The following is a 24,163-nucleotide window of genomic DNA, read 5'->3' as shown; positions in this document are numbered from 1 at the left end:
AAAGGCATCTATTCCCCTGGGCTGGAGAAAGGATAAATAGACTTAAAGAACCTGTTTCAAAAATGATTATAAGACATTAATTTTAAAATCCTATCACCTGGAGAGCTCTGGGAATAGCCAGCCCAGAGTCATTTTTCAGGGCTGAGGAGAAAGTTTGGATAGTGGGAAGAACTCCCGACTGGGAATCATATCTGGGATAGGCCAGACAGATCCTTGGAACTTCAGGGCCTGTTTGATTTCTGCTGTTTAAGAAGACAAGGCTCTGACTCTGTAGCTGTGTGACTTTGAGCAAGTTACTTTCCCTCTCTGGAGCTCGGGTACATGAGTAAAACAAGGATATCTGTTCATTGGATTGTTATGAGGATGACTGAGTTTATGCAAAACACTCAGCATAGTGCCTGGTGTAGGCAATGGTGTAGGAAACACTGGCTGCTAGCATTTCTATGGCTGCAGCTTCTCCCAGCAAGACTGACAGATAAGATCTCTTCCTTTTACTTGTCATCTCATTCCTCACATATGGTGGCTTCTGCTTGGTTTATTACTACTGTTTTGGCAGTTTAGGGAAAGAGTTGTTTTCTGGGCATCAACCATGACTTTTATTCATCTGGAAGGCCTGGTTCTCTTCCTCTTGACTAAGTCAAGAATGGCCTGTGATTCAGCCAGATTATTCTGAGGTTAACTCTCGGTGATCCTTCTATCATACAGAGAGCAAGCCAATCATTGTGATGAAACTGACAGCAAATTGTTCTAAATCGGGGCACACACTTTTCAAAGGCTGCTTATTATCTCTTTAGGGTCCTTTTTTCTCACCATGGGATCATGATAGGCTTCTTGCAGAGGCAAGTGAGAGTGCTCCTGCTGCTAAGTCACTTCAATCGTGTCCGACTCTGTGCGACCCCATAGACGGCAGCCCACGAGGCTCCCCCATCTCTGGGATTCTCCAGGCAAGAGTACTGGAGTGGGTTGCCATTTCCTTCTCCAATGCATGAAAGATGAAAAGTGAAAGTGAAGTCGCTCAGTCGTGTCTGACTCGTCGAGACCCCATGGACTGCAGTCTAGCAGGCTCCTCCGTCCATGGGATTTTCCAAGCAAGAGTACTGGAGTGGGTTGCCATTGCCTTCTCCAAGTGGCTGTGGAAGGCAGTCCTTGTGAGGCAAGGAGTTGATATATAAATGTTGTACCGGTTTCCTGGGGCTGCCATAACAAAGTACCACAAACTGGGTAGTTTAAAACAACAGAAATTTCTTCTCTCGTAGCCAGAAGTTCAAAATTAAGGGGCTGGCAGGGCCACACTCCTCCCAGTCAGTAGAAGAACATCTTTGCTTGCCTCTTCCAGCTTCTGGTGGTTTCAGGCATTTTGTGACTTGTGGCAGCATCACTCCAATCTCTGCACCCATCTTAACATAACCATCTTCTTTCTATGAGTTTCTCCTGTTCACACAATGTTCTTTTTATAAGGATGTGAGTCATACTGGATTAAGGGCCCACCCTACTCCAGTATGACCTCATCTTAACTGATTACATCTGCATCAATCCTATTTCCAAATAAAGTCACATTTGGAGGAACTAGGGCTTGGAACGTCAACATATCTTTTTCTGGGGGCAAAATCTAACCCATTTAAACAATTTAGCAAGCAGGCCAGCTCCCACACCCCTCAGGTGGGTTAACTCTGAGCCGCATATTCTATGCCTCCCACAACTCCCCGGGGGATTGCCACAGATGACCTCACTAATGCACCCATTATAGGCTGTGTTTACCTCTCTGTCCTTCTCCTACTGGTGACCCTACTGGTGTTTCCTGGGATCACCTCCTAGATAAACTGATTGTCCTCAACTTTTTAGTTCAGGGATTGCTCCTGGGAAACCGTAACATAAGAAAATTCAAAGGCAAGCTTATTTTATGGCAAATAATGTAACCATAGTTATAATACATTGCAGTTATAACCACCTGTCTCAATGCATCTTGATAGAAAATACTGCTGCTGCTGCTAAGTCGCTTCAGTCGTGTCCGACTATGTGCCACCCCATAGACAGCAGGCCACCAAGCTTCCCCGTCCCTGGGATTCTCCAGGCAAGAGCACTGGAGTGGGTTGCCATTTCCTTCTCCAATGCATGAAAGTGAAAAGTGAAAGTGAAGTCGCTCAGTCGTGTCAGACTCTTAGCAACCCCATGGACTGCAGCCCACCAGGCTCCTCTGTCCCTGGGATTTTCCAGGCAAGAGTACTGGAGTGGGGTGCCATCACCTTCTCTGGATAGAAGATACTAGGAAATGCTTAACATATTGCAATATATAAAATGCAATATATCTCTTCCTTTCTTCAGTGCAGTCCAATAAAAAATAAAAATAACTTCCTAAATGAAGAGAACTCATGGGCCCAAAATGAATAGGTGTTTACTTACTGGATGAGAGAAACACTGCAGTGCATCAAATTCCAGCCTGGCAAGTCTCTCACACACATGCAGTGGGCACTGCTCATGAGGGGAAGATGCTGGTAAATGGAGCACAGCACTGCATGATGCCTCAGGCTTGGAGATGGTTCACACAGCTTCCTTCTGGCTCACTGCCTGGTGAGGTCCTGTGCACAACCTTTCATTTTAGTTTGCAGACACTTCAGGGCAGGGGAATGTGCAGGCATGAATGCCCTATCAAGGATGCAAGAGACATCCAGAGAGTCCCACCTGAGCTTGGTGCCCAGCAGAGTGCAATTAGGACCTCTGTGGGGCCACTATTTCTTCAATAAGTCCAGGACCACCCAGGTCATGTTTTCACCTTCTTTAATCAAAATAATGTATGTTGATGGTAAATCATCAAGTAGTCCTAAAAGGCTTATCGTGTTACGAGTTGAATCATGTGCCTCAAAATGCTATGTGTGTTTAATTACTCAGTCATGTCTGACTCTGCAACCTCATAGGCTGTATGTATGTAGCCTGCCAGGCCCCTCTGTCTATAGAATTCTCCAGGCAAGAATACTAGAGTGGGTAGCTATTCCCTTCTGTGGGGATCTTCCCTACCCAGGGATCAAACCTGGGTCTCCCACATTGCAGGCAGATTTTTTACTGTCTGAGCCACCAGAGAAGCCCAAAATGCTATGTGGAAGACCTAACCCCTGGCACCTGTGAATGTGACCTTATTTGGAAATAAGAGTTTCTACAGATGCAATCTAATTATACTGGGGTCATTAAGGGCCCCATATCCAATATGAAGAGGGAAATTTAAATACAGACACAGAGGAGAATGAAGGCCATATGGAAACAAACATAGAGGGAAGATGGCCATGTGAAGACAGTGGCAGAGACTGTAGTTATGCTGACACCAGCCACGAAACGCCTGGGGTTACCAGAAGAGGCAAGGAAAGATTAGCACCTAGAAGTATCAGGAGGAGCGTGGCCCTGCTGACACCTTCATTTGGAATTTCTGGCCCCTAAAATTGTGAGAGACTGCATTTCTGTTTTAAGACACCCAGGTGTGGCACTTTGTTAGGGTACCGTAGGTACCTGATACAATGAGAAACAGATGGCCTCTGCCCCGTCCTCCCAAATCCTTCTGCAGATCCAGCCACCTATAGTTACTTTACAGTTTTTTTTTTTTTTTTAGTTGAGTATTCTAATGGTCATGGTTTCTAATATTTTATCAAGTGATGGGTCAGGAGGGGAGAAAGGATTCTCTCATTACAAAATGAAAATATACAACATACTATATTATTATAACATATAATTGGGAGATCTCAGGTGCTAAATAACTAAATACAATAATTACTATTTTTTGCTCAGGAATTAGTCACTTGGACACATAACAGGCCTCAATGAGAAAGTGAAGACCAAAAGGAAGCAGGATGAGCCATGTGGACATCTGAGAAAAGACATATCAGGCAGAGGGAACAGCAGATGCAAAGGCCCTGAGACAGGAATATGGTTAGAACACTTGGAAAACAAGGAGGCAGCCTGGGGACAGCCATGGAGGATGAGTGTAGAGGGGTGGCAGGGTCCAGATCATGCAGGGTTTTGTAGGTCCTGGTAAGGACATTTGCTTCAGCTATTGGAGAGTTCTCCAGAAGACTGACATGGTTTGGTATACATTGTGATGGTTTACAGCAGGGTGGTGGCACTGGGGATGGGGAAAAGTAGTCAAACTCAGGATCTATTTTGGAGGCAGATAACAGGGAGGGCCAATGGTTTTGGTGTGGCAGGATGGAAAAAAAGGAGTCAAGGATGATTCCAAGGTTTCAGGCCTTAGCAATTGGGCTTAGAACGGAGGCGGGGGAGGCTGCAGGAGGGACTGGTTTGGAAGGGAGGTGTGTGGAACTTAGGTTGGGATTTGTTAAGTTTGAGATTGGACAAGACACCAAGTGGGAAGTGTTGAGTTGGGTTTATGGGCCTGGGCCTCAAGGAAAAGGTCTGTTAAAGACATAGTGTGGGAGTCACCATCACAGAGATGGTATATAAAGCCTCCAAAGTGAGTGAGATCACCAAGTGTTATAAAAATGAGCCAAAGATGCCCTCTGTATACCATCCCCAAAGTTGTTTATTTCTTCAGTATAGGTTCAGAACTGTTAGCTCAAAAACCTGTCAGTGGCAGACTCAAATTTTATACATCCATTCATTTTATCACCACAGAATCTGACTTTGAAGGTCAGCAGGATTTAGTTACAGAACTTCCACAGGCCTGGGGAAAATGAGACTCTCAGAGGGCACAAACAAAACCTTGTGCACACCAGGACCCAGGGGAAAGGAGCATGACCCAACAAGAGACTGAGCCAGACTTGCCTGTGTGTGCTTGGGAGTCTTGGTGGAGGTGTGGGTCAACAGAGGCCTGCCGCAGAGTCAGGGGCACTAACTACAACAGTCTGGGGAGGCCCAGCATGCTGGCATAAGTCCTTTTGAAGGAGGTTGCCATTACTGCCATTACCCCTACCATAGTTTTGCCTCAGGCCAAACTCAGGGAAGGAGCATTATCCCATCCATCAGCAGAATATTGGATTAAAGACTTACTGAGCATGGCCTTGCCAACCAGAACAAGATCCAGTTTTCCCCACAGCCAGTCTATCCAGGAAACTTCCACTAGCCTCTTATCCTCATCCATCAGAGGGCAAACAGAATGAAAACCACAATCACAGAAAACTAACCAAACTGATCACATGGGTCACAGCTTTGTATAACTCAATGAAACTATGAGCGATGGCATGTAGGGCTACCCAAGACAGACAGGTCATGTTAGAGAGTTCTGACAAAACATGGTCTACTAGAGAAGGGAATGGCAAATCACTTCATTCTTGCCTTGAGAAACCCATGAATAATATGAAAAGGCAAAAAGATATGAAACTGAAAGATGAAACCCCCAGGTCAGTAGGTGTCCAATACGCTACTGGAGAAGAGCAGAGAAACAGTTCCAGATGGAATGAAGAGGGGGAGCCAAAGTGGAAACAACACCCAGTTGTGGATGTGTCTGGTGGTGAACGTAAAGTCCAGTGCTATAAAGAACAATATTGCATAGGAACCTGGAATGTTAGGTCCATGAATCAAGGTAAATTGGACATAGTTAAACAGGAGATAGCAAGAGTGAACAATGACATTTTAGGAATCAGTGAACTACAACGGACAGGAATGGGCGAATTTAGTTCAGATGACCATTATATCTACTACTGTGGGCACGAATCCATTAGAAGAAATGGAGTAGCCCTCACAGTCAACAAGAGTCTGAAATGCAGTACTTGGGTGCAATCTCAAAAATGACAGAATGATCTCTGTTCGTTTCCAAGGCAAACCATTCAATATCACAGTAATCCAAGTCTATGCCCCAACTACTAATGTTGAAGAAGCTGAAGTTGAATGATTCTATGAAGACCTACAAGACCTTCTAGAACTAACACCAAAAAAGAAAAGTCCTTTTAATCACAGGGGAGTACAATGCAAAAGTAGGAAGTCAAGAGATACCTGGAGTAGCAGGCAAGTTTGGCCTTGGAGTACAAAATGAAGCCAGGCAAAGGTTAACAGAGTTTTGCCAAGAGAACACACTGGTCATAGCATACACACTCTTCCAACAACACAGGAGATGACTCTACTTGTGGGCATTACCAGATGGTCAATATGGAAATCAGACTGATTATATTCTTTGTAGCCAAAGATGAGGAAACTATACACTCTGCAAAAACAAGACGGGGAGCTGACTCTGGCTCAGATCATGAACTCTTTATTGCAAAATTCAGACTTAAATTGAAGAAAGGAGGGAAAATCACTAGGCCATTTAGGTATGACCTAAATCAAATCCCTTATGATTGATTATACAGTGGAAGTGACAAGTAGATTCAAGGGATTAGAACTGATAGAATGCCTGAAGAACTATGGATGGAGGTTTGTAACATTGTACAGGAGGCAGTGATCAAAACCATCCCCAAGAAGAAGAAATGCAAAAAGGCAAAGTGGTTGTCTGAGGAGGCCTTAAAAATAGCTGAGAAAAGAAGAGATGCAAAAGGCAAAGAAGAAAAAGATATACCCATCTGAATGCAGAGTTCCAAAGAATAGCAAGTAGAGATAAGAAAGCCCAAGTGAACAATGCAAAGAAATAGAGGAATACAATAGAATGGGAAAGACTAGTGATCTCTTAAAGAAAATTAGAGATACCTAGGGTATATTTCAGGAGAAAGCAATGGCACCCCACTCCAGTACTCTTGCCTGGAAAATCCCATGGACGGAGGAGCCTGGTAGGCTGCAGTCCATGGGGTCACTAAGAGTCGAAAACGACTGAGCGACTTCACTTTCACTTTTCACTTTCATGCATTGGAGAAGGAAATGGCAACCCACTCCAGTGTTCTTGCCTGGAGAATCCCAGGGATGGAGGAACCTGGTAGGCTGCCGTTTATGGGGTCGCACAGAGTCGGACACGACTGAAGCGACTTAGCAGCAGCAGCAGCAGGGTATATTTCATGCAAAGATAGGCACAATAAAGGACAGAAATGGTATGGACCTAACAGAAGCAGAAGATATTAAGAAGAACTGCCAAGAATACACGGAAGAACTGTACAAAAAAAGGTCTTAATGACTCGGATCATCATGATTCTGTGAGACACTCTGGGGCCAGACATCCTGGAATGTGAAGTCAACTGGGCCTTAGGAAGCATCACTAAGAACAAAGCTAGTGGGAGGTGATGGAATTCTAGCTGAGCTAGTTCAAATCCTAAAAGGTGACACTGTTAAAGTGCTGCACTCAATATGACATCAAATTTGGAAAACTCAGCAATGGCCACAGGACTGGAAAAAGTCAGTTTTCATTCCAATCCCAAAGAAAGACAGTGCCAAAGAATGTTCAAACTACTGCACAATTGTACTCATTTCACATGCTAGCCAAGTAATGCTCAAAATCTTTCAAGCTAGGCTTTAACAGTATGTGAACTGAGAACTTCCAGATTTACAAGCTGGATTTAGAAAAGATAGAGGAACCAGAGATCAAATTGCCAGCATCCACTGGATCATATAAAAAGCTGCTGCTGCTGCTGCTAAGTCGCTTCAGTCGTGTCTGACTCTGTGCGACCCCATAAACGGCAGCCCACCAGACTCCCCCGCCCCTGGGATTCTCCAGGCAAGAACACTGGAGTGGGTTGCCATTTCCTTCTCCAATGCATGAAAGTGAAAAGTGAAAGTGAAGTCGCTCAGTCGTGTCCGACTCTTCACAAGCCCATGGACTGCAGTCTACCAGGCTCCTCTGTCCATGGGATTTTCCAGGCAAGAGTACTGGAGTGGGTTGCCATTGCCTTTTCCATATAAAAAGCTAGAGAATTTCATAAAAACATGTACTTCTGTTTCATTGACTAAAGTCTTTGACTGTGTAGATTACAACAAACTGGAAATTCTTTAAGAGATGGAAATACCAGATCACCTCATCTGCCTCCTGAGAAATCTGTATGCAGGTCAAGAGGCAACAGTTAAAACTAGACATGGAAAAACAGACTGGTTCCACATTGGGAAAGGAGTATGTCAAGGCTGTATGTTGTCAGCCTGCTTCTTTAACTTATATGTAGAGTGTATCATGGGAAATACCATGTTGGATGAAGCCCAAGCTGTAATCCAAATGGAGGGGAGGAATATCAATAACCACAGATATGCCAATGACACCACCCTTATGGCAGAAATCGAAGAGGAATTAGAGCCTCTTGATGAAAATGAAAAGAGTGAAAAATTTGGTTAAAACTCAACATTCAAAAAATAAAGATCATTGGCATTGGTCCCATCTTTTCATGGCAAACAGATGGGGAAACAATAGAGACAGTGACAGACTTTATTTGCTTGGGCTCCAAAATCACTGCAGAAGATGACTGCAGCCATGAAATTGTTCCTTGGAAGAAAAGCAATGACAAAACTAGACAGCATATTAAAAAGCAGAGACATTACTTTGCCTACAAAGTCTGCATAGTCAAAGCTATGGTTTTTCTAGTAGTTGTGTACGAATTTGAGAGCTGGACAATAAAAAAGGCTGAGCACCAAAGAACTGATGCATTCAAACTGTGGTGCTGGAGAAAACTCTTGAGAGTCCCTTGGACTACAAGAAGATCAAATCAGTCAATCCTAAAGGAAATCAACCTTAAATATTCATTGGAAGGACTGATGCTGAAGCTGAAGCTCCAATACTTTGGCCACATGATGTCAAGAGCCAACTCATTGGAGAAGACCCTGATGCTGGGAAAGATTGAATGCAGGAGGAGCACGGGATGACAGAGCATGAGATAGGTGGATGGCATCACCAACTCAGTGGATATGAGCTTGAGCAAGCTCCGGGAGTTGGTGATGGACAGGGAAGCCTGGCATGCTGCAGTCCATGGGGTCGCAAAGAGTTGGACATGACTGAGTGACTGAACATCAAAATTCATTTTAAACATGTCCCAAAGAAGTACATTTTTGCACATTCAGGGCCCATCTGCTTCATATACCTCCACCAAACTATACCTAGCATCTGCTGGCCATTGATAAGATAGAACCATGTGACTACAAGACAGACCTCAATCCTTACAAACTATGAGACTCCTGCCCCTTGGAGCTCTCTGACCCAGGGACTTCCTGCTACGCTGCTGAATGGCATTACCTAGACACCAGAGGCACCACTTTGATTCCCCTCTCCCTGGGATTTCCCTTGCCCTCCTCCCCTCCAGTAGCAACCCCCTTGGTGTAGCTTCTGGACAGATTCCTGCTGTGAGGGACACCCCTCCCTCCCTACCCTTGCAAACCCATCAGAGTATCATTATCATCCAATAAGTGTGCGCTCCTGCCACCTCATGGTTCTTTTTCTTACATCCAATCCCTTGAACTTTCTACAACCAAGGAGCGAGTGTAGACAAAAAAGAGAAAAGGTGCAGTTCTTTGCCTTGGGGCACACTAATGTTCTCCTAAACTTACATCACAAAGATGAAGAAGAACCAGTAACAGAGATGGAGGAAGAAAGGCTAAAAAGGAAGCAGGGAACCAGGAGAGGAAAACTGTCACAGAAGGGGGTCAAATGCTGCCAATAGGTTTAGAGGACTGAGAAAGAGCTTTGGATTTCACTTTATATCTTTTCTCCCCTGCTGTACATTCACTTACTGCTTTAAAGTTTTAAACTATTTCAGTAGTTACAGGAATTACTTTTTACTCAGAAAGAAAAATATTTACATTTTAAATACAAAAGAAAAATTTAAATTATTCTTGGTTTATCTCTAAAACCCAACCACTTACATGCTCATGATTTTTTTTTCTTTTTTACCAACCCATTCTATCCATTCAACGTGTGCATCTTGTGTGCTTACTAAGCATTTATTTGCACTTGGATTTTGTGTCAAGCTTACTTTGATGTAGAGCTTCTTTTAAAAAGTTAACTGAATTTGTCCAATAAGAAGTCTCACATATTTTAGAAAACCAGTGCTGCAGCAGTTTCCAGATCTGCCTCCAAAGCTGAATTTGGCTGTCAGTAGTCTTTTGAAAGTTCAATTCCTTCACTGAATTCATTTAGCAACAATTCCTTGGTTAAATTATATGAGGTTATTAGGGAAAAAGTCAGTAGCTTTTCAACATTCTGGAAAGATCATGCTTCATCTTCTCAATTGCACTGTCAGGATTAAGGTTTATGGCATCAATATCCCTTTGGCAATACTAATATGAAACAGAGACAACTTTGTAAAAAGATTCAAAAAGACTTTTGCCCTTGGGATTTCCCTGGCTGTCTGGTGGTTAAGCCTCTGGGCTTCCAAGGCAGGGGGTGCAGTTTCAATCCTTGGTCAGGGAACTAAGATCCCACATGCTGTATGGCATGGCTAAAAAAAAGTCTACTTTCAACTTAATGTTAGGTAAACCTTCTTTCTCTATAATATTTCTGAAAAACTGTATCAACTCCAGTAATGTTAGAAGAACTGGATTCTGCCATTTCCAGTTTTACTATCAAGCACTGAAGCATCCAAGGACTTCCTGGCAGTCCAGTGGTCGAGTCTTCACCTTCCAATGCAGGGGGTGTGGGTTTGATCCCTGGTTGGGGAGATAGGATCCCACATGTTTCACAGCCAAAAAACCAATACATGAAACAAGCAAAATCCTCATCCCTGGAGGCAGAGAGGCAGACGTGCAACAACCAGAACCAGAAGGCAAGGGGCTGCTATAATCTCGGCCCCAGAGACCGCATCTTCCATTAGACTGTAAGCAGACTTCTAGTTGCTAACCACGTCTTCCTGGGATCCTGGATGGTTGACATCTGCCAGGAGTGTCACAGCCTGAGATCAGCTCCCCAGAGGAGACACACAGCATGCCTAGGACTGTGCTTTCGTGGCACACCCAGGAAACTGAGCGGCTGTGACTGGGCAGGTGAATAATATGCTCGGCTCACCTGGGACAATGAGCTCGCCAAGCACCCGGTTGCCTGAGCGGTTGGACCTGGGAAGGACACAAAATGCACAGCCCATCTGGGTCTGTGGTTTTGTGGAACATCCGAGAAACTGAGCGGCTTAGATGTGGGAGGTGCACAAAATACAGAGCTCACCTGGGACAGTGCCCTTGCAGACCACCCTAGAACTTGAGTAGTGTGGACTTGGGAAGTATGTGTCACCTTTGGCTGTGGCAAACCCAGTATGGTTCATTCACTGCGAGCACTCCCCAACATGCCAGCAATATTTCTTTGCAGTGTCCCTCCCTCTCCACAGCACTACTGAACAAGTGAACCTGAGTAAGTGGCCACCTTGGCCCCCTTGTGTCAGGGTGGAATTTAGACACTGAAGAGACTTGCAAACAGAGGAAGCCAAAATAAACAAAAAGGGGGAACCACCTGGGGAAGTGCTGCAATAGGTTAAAACCCTGCAGTAAATGCTGAGACTACATTTGAGGGCCAACTATAGAACTTGGGAACAATTACAAGCCAGAACAAGGGACTATTTGACACTGAACTGATCCCACACTGTCCACAACAGCTTCAGAGAAATTCTCAGATATATTTTTACTATCATCACTTTCTAATTTTTAAAAAAAAATTTAGTTCTTTATTATTCCTTTAACTTTCATTTTTCTAGCCTACTATTACCTTTCCAAAAAACACCCTCCTATTTTTAAAAACAAATTCCATATATTTCTTTTTAATTTTTTGTGTGTTTTTTTAATATTGTATTTTTGAGTCTAACTTCTCTTCTAGGCTTTTAATCTTTGCTTTTTGATATTTGTTATTGATTTTATATGTCTAAAAATCTAATCTTCAGTATCCATTTTCACTTAGGGATTTGGTTATCAGCTTTATTGCTTTCTCCCCTTTTGACTCTCTCTTTTCTCCTCCAGGTCATCTCTATCTCCTTCTTCCCTCTTCTCTTCCCTGCATAATGCTGTAAATCTCTCTGGGTGTTCCAGGCTGTGGAGAGCACTTAGAGATTTGATTACTGGCTAGATTGCTCTCTCTCCTTTTGACACCCCTTTTCTTCTGGTCACATCTATCTTCCTCCTCCCTCTTCTCTTCTCTATATAATTCTGTGAATCTCTCTGAGTATTTCTGGCCGTGGAGAATTGTTTCACAAATAACCTAGGGGCTTTATCTTCTATGCTATATGGATGGAGAAGTCTTGAGGCTACTGTAAAAGAAAGACCAAAAGCCAGAGGCAGGAGGCTTAACTCCAAAACTTTAGAACATCAGAGAACTCCTGACTACAGGGAACATTAATAGACAAGAGTTTAAGCAAAAGTCTCCACATCTACACTGAAACTAAGCTCCATCCAAGAGCCAACAAGATCCAGTGCAAGACACACCACACTCATTCTCAAACAAAACAGGAACACAACTCTGAATATTAAAAGACGGGCTGCCCAAAGTCATGCCAAACCCTTATGGGGTTTATGTTTATACATCCCAAAACTCACCACTGGACACTTCATTGCACTCCAGAGAGGAGAGATCCAGCTCCACCCACCTAGAACACAGACATAAGCTCCCCCAGTGAGGAAACCTTGACAAGCCATTAGTACAATCCCACCCACAGGGAGCAGACTCAACAATTAAGAGGAGCTATGATCCTCCAGCCTGCAGAAAGGGCACCCCAAACATAGCAATTTAAACAAAATGAAAAGGCAGAGAAATACTCAGCAGATGAAGAAATATGATAAATGCCCACCAACCCAAACAAAAGAGGAGGAGATAGGAAGTCTACCTGAAAAAGAATTCAGAATAATGATAGTAAAGAAGATCCAAAAATCTTAAAAACAAAGGGAGTTACAGATAAATAGAATAGAGAGAAGGATTGAGAAGATGCAAGAAATGTTTAACAAGGACCTAGAAGAAATAAAGAAGAATCAATCAATAATGAGTAATGCAACAACTGAGATCAAAAGCACTCTGGAGGGAAACAACAGTAGAATAACAGGCAATAGAGAGGATAAGTGAGGTGGAAGATATAATGGTAGAAATAAATGAAGCAGAGAGGAAAAAAGAAAAAAGAATTAAAGAAATGAGGACAACCTCAGAGATATCTGGGACAATGTCAAATGCCCCAACATTTGAATCATAGGTGTCCCAGAAGAAGACATAAAGAAAGGGCAGGAGAAAATATTTGAGGAGATAATAGATGAAAACTTTCCTAATATGGGGAAGGAAATAGCCACACAAGTCCAAGAGACCCAGAGAATCCCAAACAGGATAAACCCAAGGCAAAATGCCCCAAGACACATATTAACAAACTAACAAAGATCAAACACAAAGAGCAAATATTAAAAGGGAAAAGCAACGAATAACACACAAGGGGAATCCCCATAAGATAACATCTGATCTTTCAACAGCAACTCTTTAGGCCAGAAGGGAATGGCAGGACATACTTAAAGTTGAAGAAAGAGAAAAACCTACAACAAATATTACTCTACCCAGCAAGGATCTCATTCAGAAATGAAGGAGAAATCAAAACTTTACAGACAAGTAAAAGCTGAGAGAATTCAGCACCACCAAACCAGCTCTTCAACAAATGCTAAAGGATCTTCTCTAGACAGGAAACACAGTAAAGGTTTATAAAAATGAACCCAGACCCCATGGACTGTAGCCTGCCAGGCTCCTCTGTCCATGGAATTCTCAAGGCAAGAATACCGGAGTGGGTTGTATAATTGACATATAACATTATATTAATTGCAGGTGTACAACATAATGATGTGATATTTGTGTATATTGAAAAATGGTCACCACAATAAGTCTAGTTAACATCTGTCACTATATATAGTTACTGAATTTTTTTCTTGTTATTTGCCCAATTTTTAATTGAATTATTTGCTTCTTTACTATTGAGTTATATGATTCTTTCTATATTTTGGATATTAACTTTTTGTTAGACATATAGTTTGCATATACTTTTATCTGTCTCTGTAGGTTAGCTTTTCAACATATTGTTTTTTTGCCTCCCAGAAGTTCGTTTTAGTTTTTGTTACTTGTGCTTTTGGTTTCATTTACAACCTATCTACTTTTATGGACCATTCTAAGAAGTAAGCAAAATAATGGACATGAATGTGAAACTGAAAAAGTAGTTTATACAACTGAAAAGTAGTCTATTGAAGTGCCACATGATTTCTTACTTTTCCTATTCAATCAGTAAATATAAAGTGGTCTGTGGAGAACAGAGAATTTTGTCTGAAAAAAAATTCCCTTAAATCTGTTCAAGCTGTTATTAAAATTGTAATAAAAAGTTGCTGCTGCTGCTGCTGCTGCCGCTAAGTCGCTTCAGTCGTGTCCGACTCTGTGAGACCCCATAGACAGCAGCCCACCAGGCTCCCCCGTCCCTGGGATTCTCCAGGCAAGAACACTGGAGTGGATTGCCATTTCCTTTTCCAGTGCATGAAAGTGAAAAGTGAAAGTGAAGTCGTTCAGTCATGTCTGACTCCTAGCGACCCCATGGACTGTAGCCTACCAGGCTCCTCCGTCCATGGGATTTTCCAGGCAAGAGTACTGGAGTGGGGTTCCACTGCCTTCTCCTAATAAAAAGTTAACAGTATTAAAATAAAGGTAAGACTAAAACACCTTAAAAAAATAAAATAAAATAAAAATGAACCCAAAGCAACAAAGTAAATGGTAACAGGATTATACTTATCAATAATTACCTTAAATGTAAATAGTTTAAATGCTCCAACCAAAAGACAAAGACTGGCCGAATGCATACAAAAGTAAGACCCCTACGTATGCTGTCTACAAGAGACCCACTTCAAACTGAGGGTCACATACAGATTGAAACTGAAGGGCTTGAAAAAGATATTTCCTGCAAATGGGGACCAAAAGAAAGCAGTAGTAGCATTACTCATATCAGATAAAATAGACTTTGAAATAAAGATCATGATAAGAGACAAAGGACACTACATAATGATCAAAGGATCAATCCAAGAACTGCTGCTAAGTCGCTTCAGTCGTGTCTGACTCTGTGCGACCCCATAGACGGCAGCCCACCAGGCTCTGCCGTCCCTGGGATTCTCCAGGCAAGAACACTGGAGTGGGTTTCCATTGCCTTCTCCATTGTGTGAAAGTGAAAAGTGAAAGTGAAGTCGCTCAGTCGTGTCCGACTCTTCGCGACCTCATGGACTGCAGCCCACCAGGCTCCTCCGTCCATGGAATTTTCCAGGCAAGAGTACTGGAGTGGCTTGCCATTGCCTTCTCTGCAATCCAAGAATAAGATATAACAATTATAATATATATGCACCCAACATAGGAGCACCTCAATACATAAGGCAAATGCTAACAAGTATGAAATGGGAAATTGACAGTAACAAAATAATAGTGGGGGACTTTAATACCCCACTCACACCTATGGATAGATCAACCAAATAGAAAATTAGCAAGGAAACACAAGCTGTAAATGATACAATGGACCAATTAAGATCTAATTAATATCTACAGGGCATTTCACCCCAAAACAATGGAATTATCTTTTTCTCAAGTGCACATGGTACATTCTTTAGGATAGATCACATTCTGGGCCATAAATCTAGCCTTGGTAAATTAAAAAAAAATTGAAATTATTTCAAGCATCTTTTCTGATCACAATGAGATAAGATTAGATATCAACTACAGGAAAAAAAAACTATTAAAAATACAAACATATGGAGGCTAAATAACACACTTCTGAATAACCAACAGATCATGGAAGAAATAAAAAAGGAAATCAAAACATGCATAGAAACAAATGAAAATGAAAACACGATAACCTCAAACCTATGGGATTCAGTGAAAGCAGTGCTAAGAGGGAGATTCATAGCAATACAAGCTGACCTCAAGAATCAAGACAAACATGAAATAAATAACCTAACTTTACACCTAAAGTAACTAGAAAAAGAAAAGAAGAATCCTAAAGTTAGTAGAAGGAACGAAATCATAAAAATCAGAGCAGATATAAATGAAAAAGAAACAAAGCAGACTATAGCAAAAATCAACAAAACTAAAAACTGGTTCTTTGAGAAAATAAATAAAATAGACAAACCATTAGCCAGACTCATCAAGAAAAAAAGGGAGAAGAATCAAATCAATAAAATTAGAAATGAAAATGGAGAAATACCAACAGACAACACAGAAATATAAAAGATCATAAGAGACTGCTGTGAGCAATTATATGCCAATAAAATGGACAACCTGGAAGAAATGGACAAATTCTTAGAAAACTATAACCTTTCAAAACTGAACCAAGAAGAAACAGAAAATCTTAACAGACCCATCATGAGCACGGAAACTGAAACTGTAATCAAAAATCTTCAAAAAATCAAAAGCCAAGAAGCAGATGGCTTTATAGGTGAATTCTACCAAAAATTCAGAGAAGAGCTAACACCTATTCTACTCAAACTCTTTCAGAAAATTGCAGAGGAAGGTAAACTCCCAAACTCATTCTACGAGGTCACCATCACCCTAATACCAAAAGCAGACAAAGATGCCACAAAAAAAGAAAACTACAGGCCAATATCACTGATGAACATAGATGCAAAAATCCTTAACAAAATCCTAGCAAACAGAAGCCAACAACATATTAAAAAGATCATGCATCATGACCAAGAGGGCTTTATCCCAGGGATGCAAGGATTCTTCAATATTTGCAAATCAATCAATGTGATACACCATATTAACAAATTGAAAGATGAAAATCATATGAATATCTCAATAGATGCAGAGAAAGCCTTTGACAAAATTCAACACCCATTTACAATAAAAACTCTCCAGAAAGCAAGCATAGAAAAACATACCTCAACATAATAAAAGTCATATATGATGACACCCCCAGCAAACATTATCCTCAATGGCAAAAAATTGAAAGTATTTCCTCTAAAATCAGGAACAAGACGGGGGTGCCCACTTTCACCACTACTATTCAACATAGTTCTGGAAGTCCTAACCACAGTAATCAGAGAAGAAAAAGAAATAAAAGGAATCCAGATAGGAAAAGAAGAAGTAAAACTCTCACTGTTTGCAGATGACATGGTCCTCTACGTAGAAAACCCTACAGACACCTCCAGAAAATTACTAGAGCTAATCATTGAATATAGTAAAGTTTCAGGATATAAAATTAATACACAGAAATTCCTTTCATTCCTATATACAAACAATGTGAAAACAGAAAGAGAAATTAAGGAATTAATTCCATTCACCATTGCAATGAAAAGAATAAAATACTTAGGAATAAATTTACCTAAAGAAACAAAAGACCTATATATAGAAAGCTATAAAACACTGATGAAAGAAATCAAAGAGGACACAAATAGATGGAGAAATATACCATGTTCATGGGTTGGAAAAATCAATATAGTGAAAATGAGTATACTACCTAAAGTAATCTATAGATTCAGTGTAATTCCTATCAAACTACCAATGGTATTTTTCACAGAACTGGAACAGATAATTTCACAATTTGTATGGAAATACAAAAAATCTCAAATAGAGTTATCTTGAAAAATAAGAATGGAACTGGAGGAATCAACCTTCCTGACTTCAGACTATACTACAAAGCTGCAGTCATCAAGACAATATGGTTCTGGCACAAAGACAGAAATACAGATTAATGGAGCAAGATAGAAAGCCCGGAGATAAATCAGGCACCTATGGGCACCTTATCTTTGACAAAGGAGGCAAAAATATACAATGAAGAAAAGATAATCTCTTTAATAAGTGGTGCTGGGAAAACTGGTCAACCACTTGTAAAAGAATGAAACTAGAACACTTTCTAACACCATACACAAAAATAAACTCAAAATGGATTAAAGATCTAAATGTAAGATCAAAAACTATAAAACTCTTTAGAGGAAAACATAGGCAAAACACTCTCTGACATAAATCACAGCAAGATCCTCCATGACCCACCTCTCAGAGTAATGGAAATAAAAACAAAAAAACCCAAATGATACCTAATTAAACTTCAAAGCTTTTGCACAATGAAGGAAACTATAAGCAAGGTGAAAAGGCAGCCTTCATAATGGGAGAAAATAATAGCAAATAAAGCAACTGACAATTAATCTCCAAAATATGCAAGCAACTCATGCAGTTCAATACCAGAAAAATAAAAGACCCAATCAAAAAATGCGCAAAGAACTAATAAAGACATTTCTCCAAAGAAGACATGCAGATGGCTAAAAAACACATGAAAAGATGCTCAACACCACTCATTATCAGAGAAATGCAAATCAAAACCAAAATGTACCATATCACGCCGGTCAGAATGGCTGCCATCAAAAAGTCTGCAAACAAATTCTGGAGAGGGTGTGGAGTAAAAAGAACTCTCTTTTACTGTTGGTGTGAATGCAAACTAGTATAGCCACTATGAAGAACAGTGTGGAGATTCCTTAGAAAACTGGAAATAGAGCTGCCATACAACCCAGCAATCCCACTGTTGGGCATACACACTGAGGAAACCAGAACTGAAAGAGACACATGTACCCCAGTGTTCATTGCAGCACTGTTTACAATAGCTAGGACATGGAAGCAACCTAGATGTTCATTGGCAGATGAATTGATAAGGAAATTGTGGTACATATACACAATGGAATATTACTCAGCTATAAAAAACAATGCATTTGAGTCAGGTTTTTTTTTTAATTAATTTATTTTAATTGGAGCCTAATTACTTTACAATATTGTGGTGGTTTTTGCCATATATTGACATGAATCAGCCATGGGTATACATGAGTCAGTTCTAATGAGGTGGATGAAACTGGAGCCTATTATACAGAGTGAAATTAGTCAGAAAGAGAAACACCAATACAGTATATTAACACATATATATGGAATTTAGAAAGACGGTATCGACGACCCTATATGCAAGACAGCAAAAGAGACACAGATGTAATAACAGACTTTTGGACTATGTGGGAGAAGGTAAGGGTGGGACAATATGAGAGAATAGCGTTGAAACATATATATTACCATGTAAAATAGATGACCAGTGCAAGTTTGATGCATGAAGCAGGGCACTCAAAGCTGTGGTGGTCTGGGACAACTCAGAGGGATGGAGTGGGGAGGGAGATGAAAGAGGGGTTCAGGATGGAGGACACAAGTAGACCTGTGACTGATTCATGTCAATGTATGGCAAAAACATCACAATATTGTAATTAGCCTCCAATTAAGAGAAATTAATTTTAAAAAAGCACTGAAGCATCCAATGGAATCTTTTTTTTGCATCTACATTAGTTGAGTCATACCCTCTTCTCCAAACCAGATTAATCCTGTGTCTCCATATTCTTGGAATGTTTGCAATTCCCCAGTTGTTGGGGCAAAGCTATCCCCTCTGGACTGCCCCCTCAGACCATGGCTGGGGCCCTAGCACCACTTCTTTGCTTGCTCCAAACCAGTTCCCACCACACTCTGAAATGCTGTTCTCCTGTTGTATTAATCACTTCACTTAAATCTGTGGTCCTGCACACTCTTCCTGAAAGGGACAGATGGCACATATTTTAGGCTTTAAGGGCCATATGGTCTCTGTCACAACTATTCAACTTGGCCATAGCATGGAAGCAGCCATGGACAGATAATACTTGGGCAAATTAGCCTCAGTTCAGTTCAGTTCAGTTGCTCAGTCGTGTCCGACTCTTTGCGACCCCATGAATCGCAGCACGCCAGGCCTCCCTGTCCATCACCAACTCCCAGAGTTCACTCAGACTCACGTCTCTCTAGTCAGTGATGCCATCCAGCCATCTCATCCTCTGTCGTTAACTTCATTTATGGGTGCCACAATTTGAATTTCATGGAATTTTCACATATCACAAAATTATTCTTTTTTGCTCCCCCCAACTTTAAAAAACTTTTTTAGTAAAAAAAAAAAAATTGGCATGCACCAGACTGGGTGTGATTTGTTAAAGTAATCATGTACTTTCTTATTTTTGCCTCCTCTCTGCCTTAGTCTGTCACTCACAGGTAATGAAAAAGAACTAAGGATACATTACTTATACTTATTTGTTTGGGGAAAGCACTCCCAGAAGGTAAAAGACTTTCCACTCTCACTTCCACCTTCTGGATTAATTTCTCTACTTTTCCAAGTGTGCTGCTTTAGAATGATAACACAAAGCAGACCAAACAAACAACACATTGAGCCCACCCACATTTTGAAACAAAGTTTCTTTAGTGCCTTGTTAACTTTCTGGCAGTTTGAAAATGAAATGTCCCAATCACTAGCCCAGAGGCAACATTCTATTTGAAGTAAAAAATATCAGATGCAATCAGATCCCTTCTATAGAGTCCAAAATCAGGAAGAGTAGAACAAAGTGAGTCTTAGTAATCAGATTTTTAGGACATGCTTCAGTACTTTGTGGGCTTCCCTGGTGGCTCAGAGGTTAAAGTGTCTACCTGCAATACGGGAAACCTGGGTTCGATCCCTGGGTGGGGAAGATCCCCTGGAGAAGAAAATGGCAACCCACTCCAGTATTCTTGCCTGGAGAATCCCATGGACAGAGGAGCCTGGTGGGCTACAGTCCATGGGGTCGCAAAGAGTCAGACACGACGGGGTGACTTCACTTTCAGTACTTGAAAGTGAACCTGGAAATGGCACATGATAAAGACAAAATATCAAAAATACAAAATGTAGGGGGAGTGTAAAAATGTATAGACTTTTTGTCCTTGAATATGTTTCTGAAGAAAATGAAATTAGTATCTTGAAGAGGTATTTGCACTCCCATGTTCATTGCAGCATTATTTGCAATAGACAAGATAATGGAAACAGCCTAAATGTCTGCCAACAGATGAATGGGTAGATGTGGTATGTATATACAATGGTGTATCATTCAGCAATGAACAGAGAAATCCTGCTATTTGTGACAACATGGATAGATCTCAAGGGCATTATGCTAACTGAAATAAGCTAAAGGTGAATACTATGTCACTTTTATGTGGAATCTAAAAATATAAAACTCATAGAAACAAAGTAAAATGGTGGTTGCTGGGGACCCTCCTGGTGCAGTGGTTAAGTTTTCACCTTCCAATGCAGAGGGTGTGGGTTCAAACTCTGGTGGAGGAGCTAGGTTCCTATGCCTAGTAGCCATAGAAAAAAAACAACAACCAAAAAAACACAAAAACCAGAACATAAAAACAACAGAAGCAATAATGTAACAAATTCAATAAACTTCCCTTAAAACAAGGTGGTTGCCAGGAGCTGGTGGGTGCAGGAGATGGGGAGATACTGGTCAAAAGGCACAAGCTTTCAGTTCTAAGATGAATACATTCAGGGGAATTAATGTAGACATGATGACTGTCAAGATCACTGGGAGAAATAGCAACAACCTCAGATATGAAGATGATACCACTCTAATGGGAGAAAGTGAAGAGGAATTAAACAGCCTCTTGATGAGGGTGAAAGAAGAGAGTGAAAAAGCTGGCTTAAAACTCAAGATTCAAAAAACTAAGATCATGGCATCTGGTCCCATCACTTCATACCAAATAGAAGGAGAAAAAGTGGAAGCAGTGACAGATTTTATTTTCTTGGGGTCCAAAATCACTTCACACAGTGGCTGCAGTCATAAAATTAAGACACTTGCTCCTTGGAAGGAAGGCTTTGATAAATCTAGACGGCATATTAGAAAGAAAAGACATGACTTTGCTGACAAAGATATGTATAGTCAAAGCTATGGTTTTTCCAGTAGTCATGTACAGATGTGAGAGGTGGACCATAAGGAAAACTAAATAATTGATGCTTTAGAATTGTGGTGCTGGAGAAGATTCTTTAGAGTCCCTTGGACTGCAAGATCAAACCAGTCAATCCTAAAGGAAATCAACCCTCAATATTCATTGGAAAGACTGAGGCTGAAGCTGAAGCTCCAATACTTTGGCTACCCACGGGGAGTGAGCTCCGCCCGTGGCAAAGGTCATGAGGAAGGAGGCTTGGCATATGCAAAGGCGGGATCAAGCCTCAGGAGTCTCCCTGGAAATTCTCGAGCATCTACCCCCCAAACCAGAGTCTGCCTACTTTCTGCTTTGTGCTTTTACCTACACCTCAGACTTTACGGGGGTCTGTCCCCCACTACCTCTCTCTGAAAAAAGAGTTAGCTTACAGCTCCAGTTAATAATTCCTGGGTGTGACAGTGTTTCAACCTACAAACTCCTTTGGAAACCCTCTAGCCTGCCTGAATAGGTTTTTCTGGCCACATGTGATTGCTCAGAGCCTCCCAACTGTGAGAGGCATGAGATGTTCTAAACTGTCTAAATATAGATTCCTTTGAGCAGTTAAAAGATTGATTAGAAATTGTATTGGTGAAGGGTTTTTCACTTGTTGGGCCAATGTTTGCGGCTAAGTCTCCATATCCCTTACCTGCTGTGTCCCTGGCAGTGTATTGATTAATATAATCGGTGTAAATAGTAGCTTTAATGTTTGTAACCTGGGACCCTTGAGTTAATTCTTTTTCTTGTTATAGCCCACCACACCTTTGCTCTGTAGGAATGCAACTTTATCTAATGCTTTTGGAGGGTGGCGCCTGACTAATCACCTTTAGAGAAAAATAAGTTTTCTGAAGAAAGGGTCTTAAATGGGGCCAGAAGATGATGCAAATCACCTAAACTTTTGCATATGATAAGTTTGCAGGAAGAAAGCCTGGCTTACTGCATGACTCTACCCCTTCCCCCATTATCCTCTATGCATAACTTAAGGTATAAAAATTACTTTGGAAAATAAAGTGCGGGCCTTGTTCACCGAAACTTGGTCTCCCCATGTTGTTCTTTCTCTCACCTTCTGGCTGAATTATTCAGCCTCTTTTCTCCACTGAATTGCCTCACTGAGCTATCCTTATTTCAGCCTCTTTTCTCCACTGTATTTCCTTACTGAGCTATCCTTATTCTATTACTCTTTATATCCTTAATTAAAGTTTAATTAAGCAGTTGTTTCCTGATCCTCGCCGACGCCGTCCCTGCTTCGAATTCCCTGGATCCACCGGGGCTGGACCCCGGCAGCTACCTGATGTGAACAGCTGACACGCTGGAAAAGACCCTGATGCTGGAAAAGAACGAGGGCAAAAGGAAAAGAGGGCAGCAGAGGATGAGATGGTTAGACAGGATCCACTGACTCAGTAGATGAGGATGCAAACTCTGGGAGATAGTGGGGGACAGGGAAGCCTGGTACACTGCAGTACATGGACGGGGTTGAAAAAAGTTGGACATGACTTAGCGACTGGACAACAACAAAACGGTGATTGTAGTTAATCATAGTTATATACCTAAAAGTTGTTGAGAGTAAACTTTAACCCATTACAAAGAATTTTTACTGTCTGCTTATAAAAAAAGTTTAGACTTAGACATAGATCTTTATCATCTGGCTTGCTCTGTGCCTGTTTATACACAGTAACTTTATTTCAATAACAAATTACAGCAGACTGTTGTGAGACATTTTAAATAGCAATTAAACTCAACAGCATGTTGTACCAACAATGTACGTAACCCAGTGACATAAGGAACAATATAAATGTGACCAAGCTGACATACAGATGCAGGCAGTGACTACCATCATGACAGCCGCCTGGCTGACAGCACAGGTAAGAGACCAAGTCTGAGAAAACATCCTGAATGATAAGGAGACAGATTCCAGCATCCATTTCAGCAGATCCCCATACATGCCCATCATGACATACATACAACCATGGCTTACCCAATGGTAATGATTGTACCAAATTTCTGAGCTCCCTGAACAAGGTTCTGATTCGTGTACTCCAATTTCAATGATTTTGGTTCCAGCTAACAACTGCATGATCAAACAGATGTAACAATTGGGCAGATATCCAATTCCATTAGAGTTCCTCTTTGGATGCAAGAGTAACTCTCATACAATAGAAAGGATCTACAGAATCTGATGACATGATTCCAAGGAGTGGTATCTGACAACATACTAAGAATATGAAGAGTTATAGCAATCCTTTGAACCTTCTCTCTAAACTGGATTTTTCCTTTCAGGTTTCTGAATTTCTGGTAGAACGGCACAGGAAAGTCTGATAACTTCTAAAAATTTAATGTCCAAGGTGGCAGCTGGGGCCCAGCGGCCTCAGAGCCTGCTCCCGACATGTTTTGGCCAGCCCTGTACAGGCTCTATGAGAGTAAAATTTTAATGTCCTTCCCCCACCCCCACAAAAATGGTAATTATGTCACAGGTGGAGGTGTTAGTTAATGCTATGGTGGTGATAATTCTGCAATACATGTGTATTAAATCAACACACTAACGCCCTAAGCTTACAAAATATTATGTCAGTTATAACTCAATAAAGCTGAAAAAAATCGCTT

Source organism: Bubalus bubalis, chromosome 14 (assembly GCF_019923935.1).
Source record: "Bubalus bubalis isolate 160015118507 breed Murrah chromosome 14, NDDB_SH_1, whole genome shotgun sequence".
Classification (NCBI taxonomy): Eukaryota; Metazoa; Chordata; class Mammalia; order Artiodactyla; family Bovidae; genus Bubalus; species Bubalus bubalis.
This window is presented reverse-complemented; position numbering follows the sequence as displayed.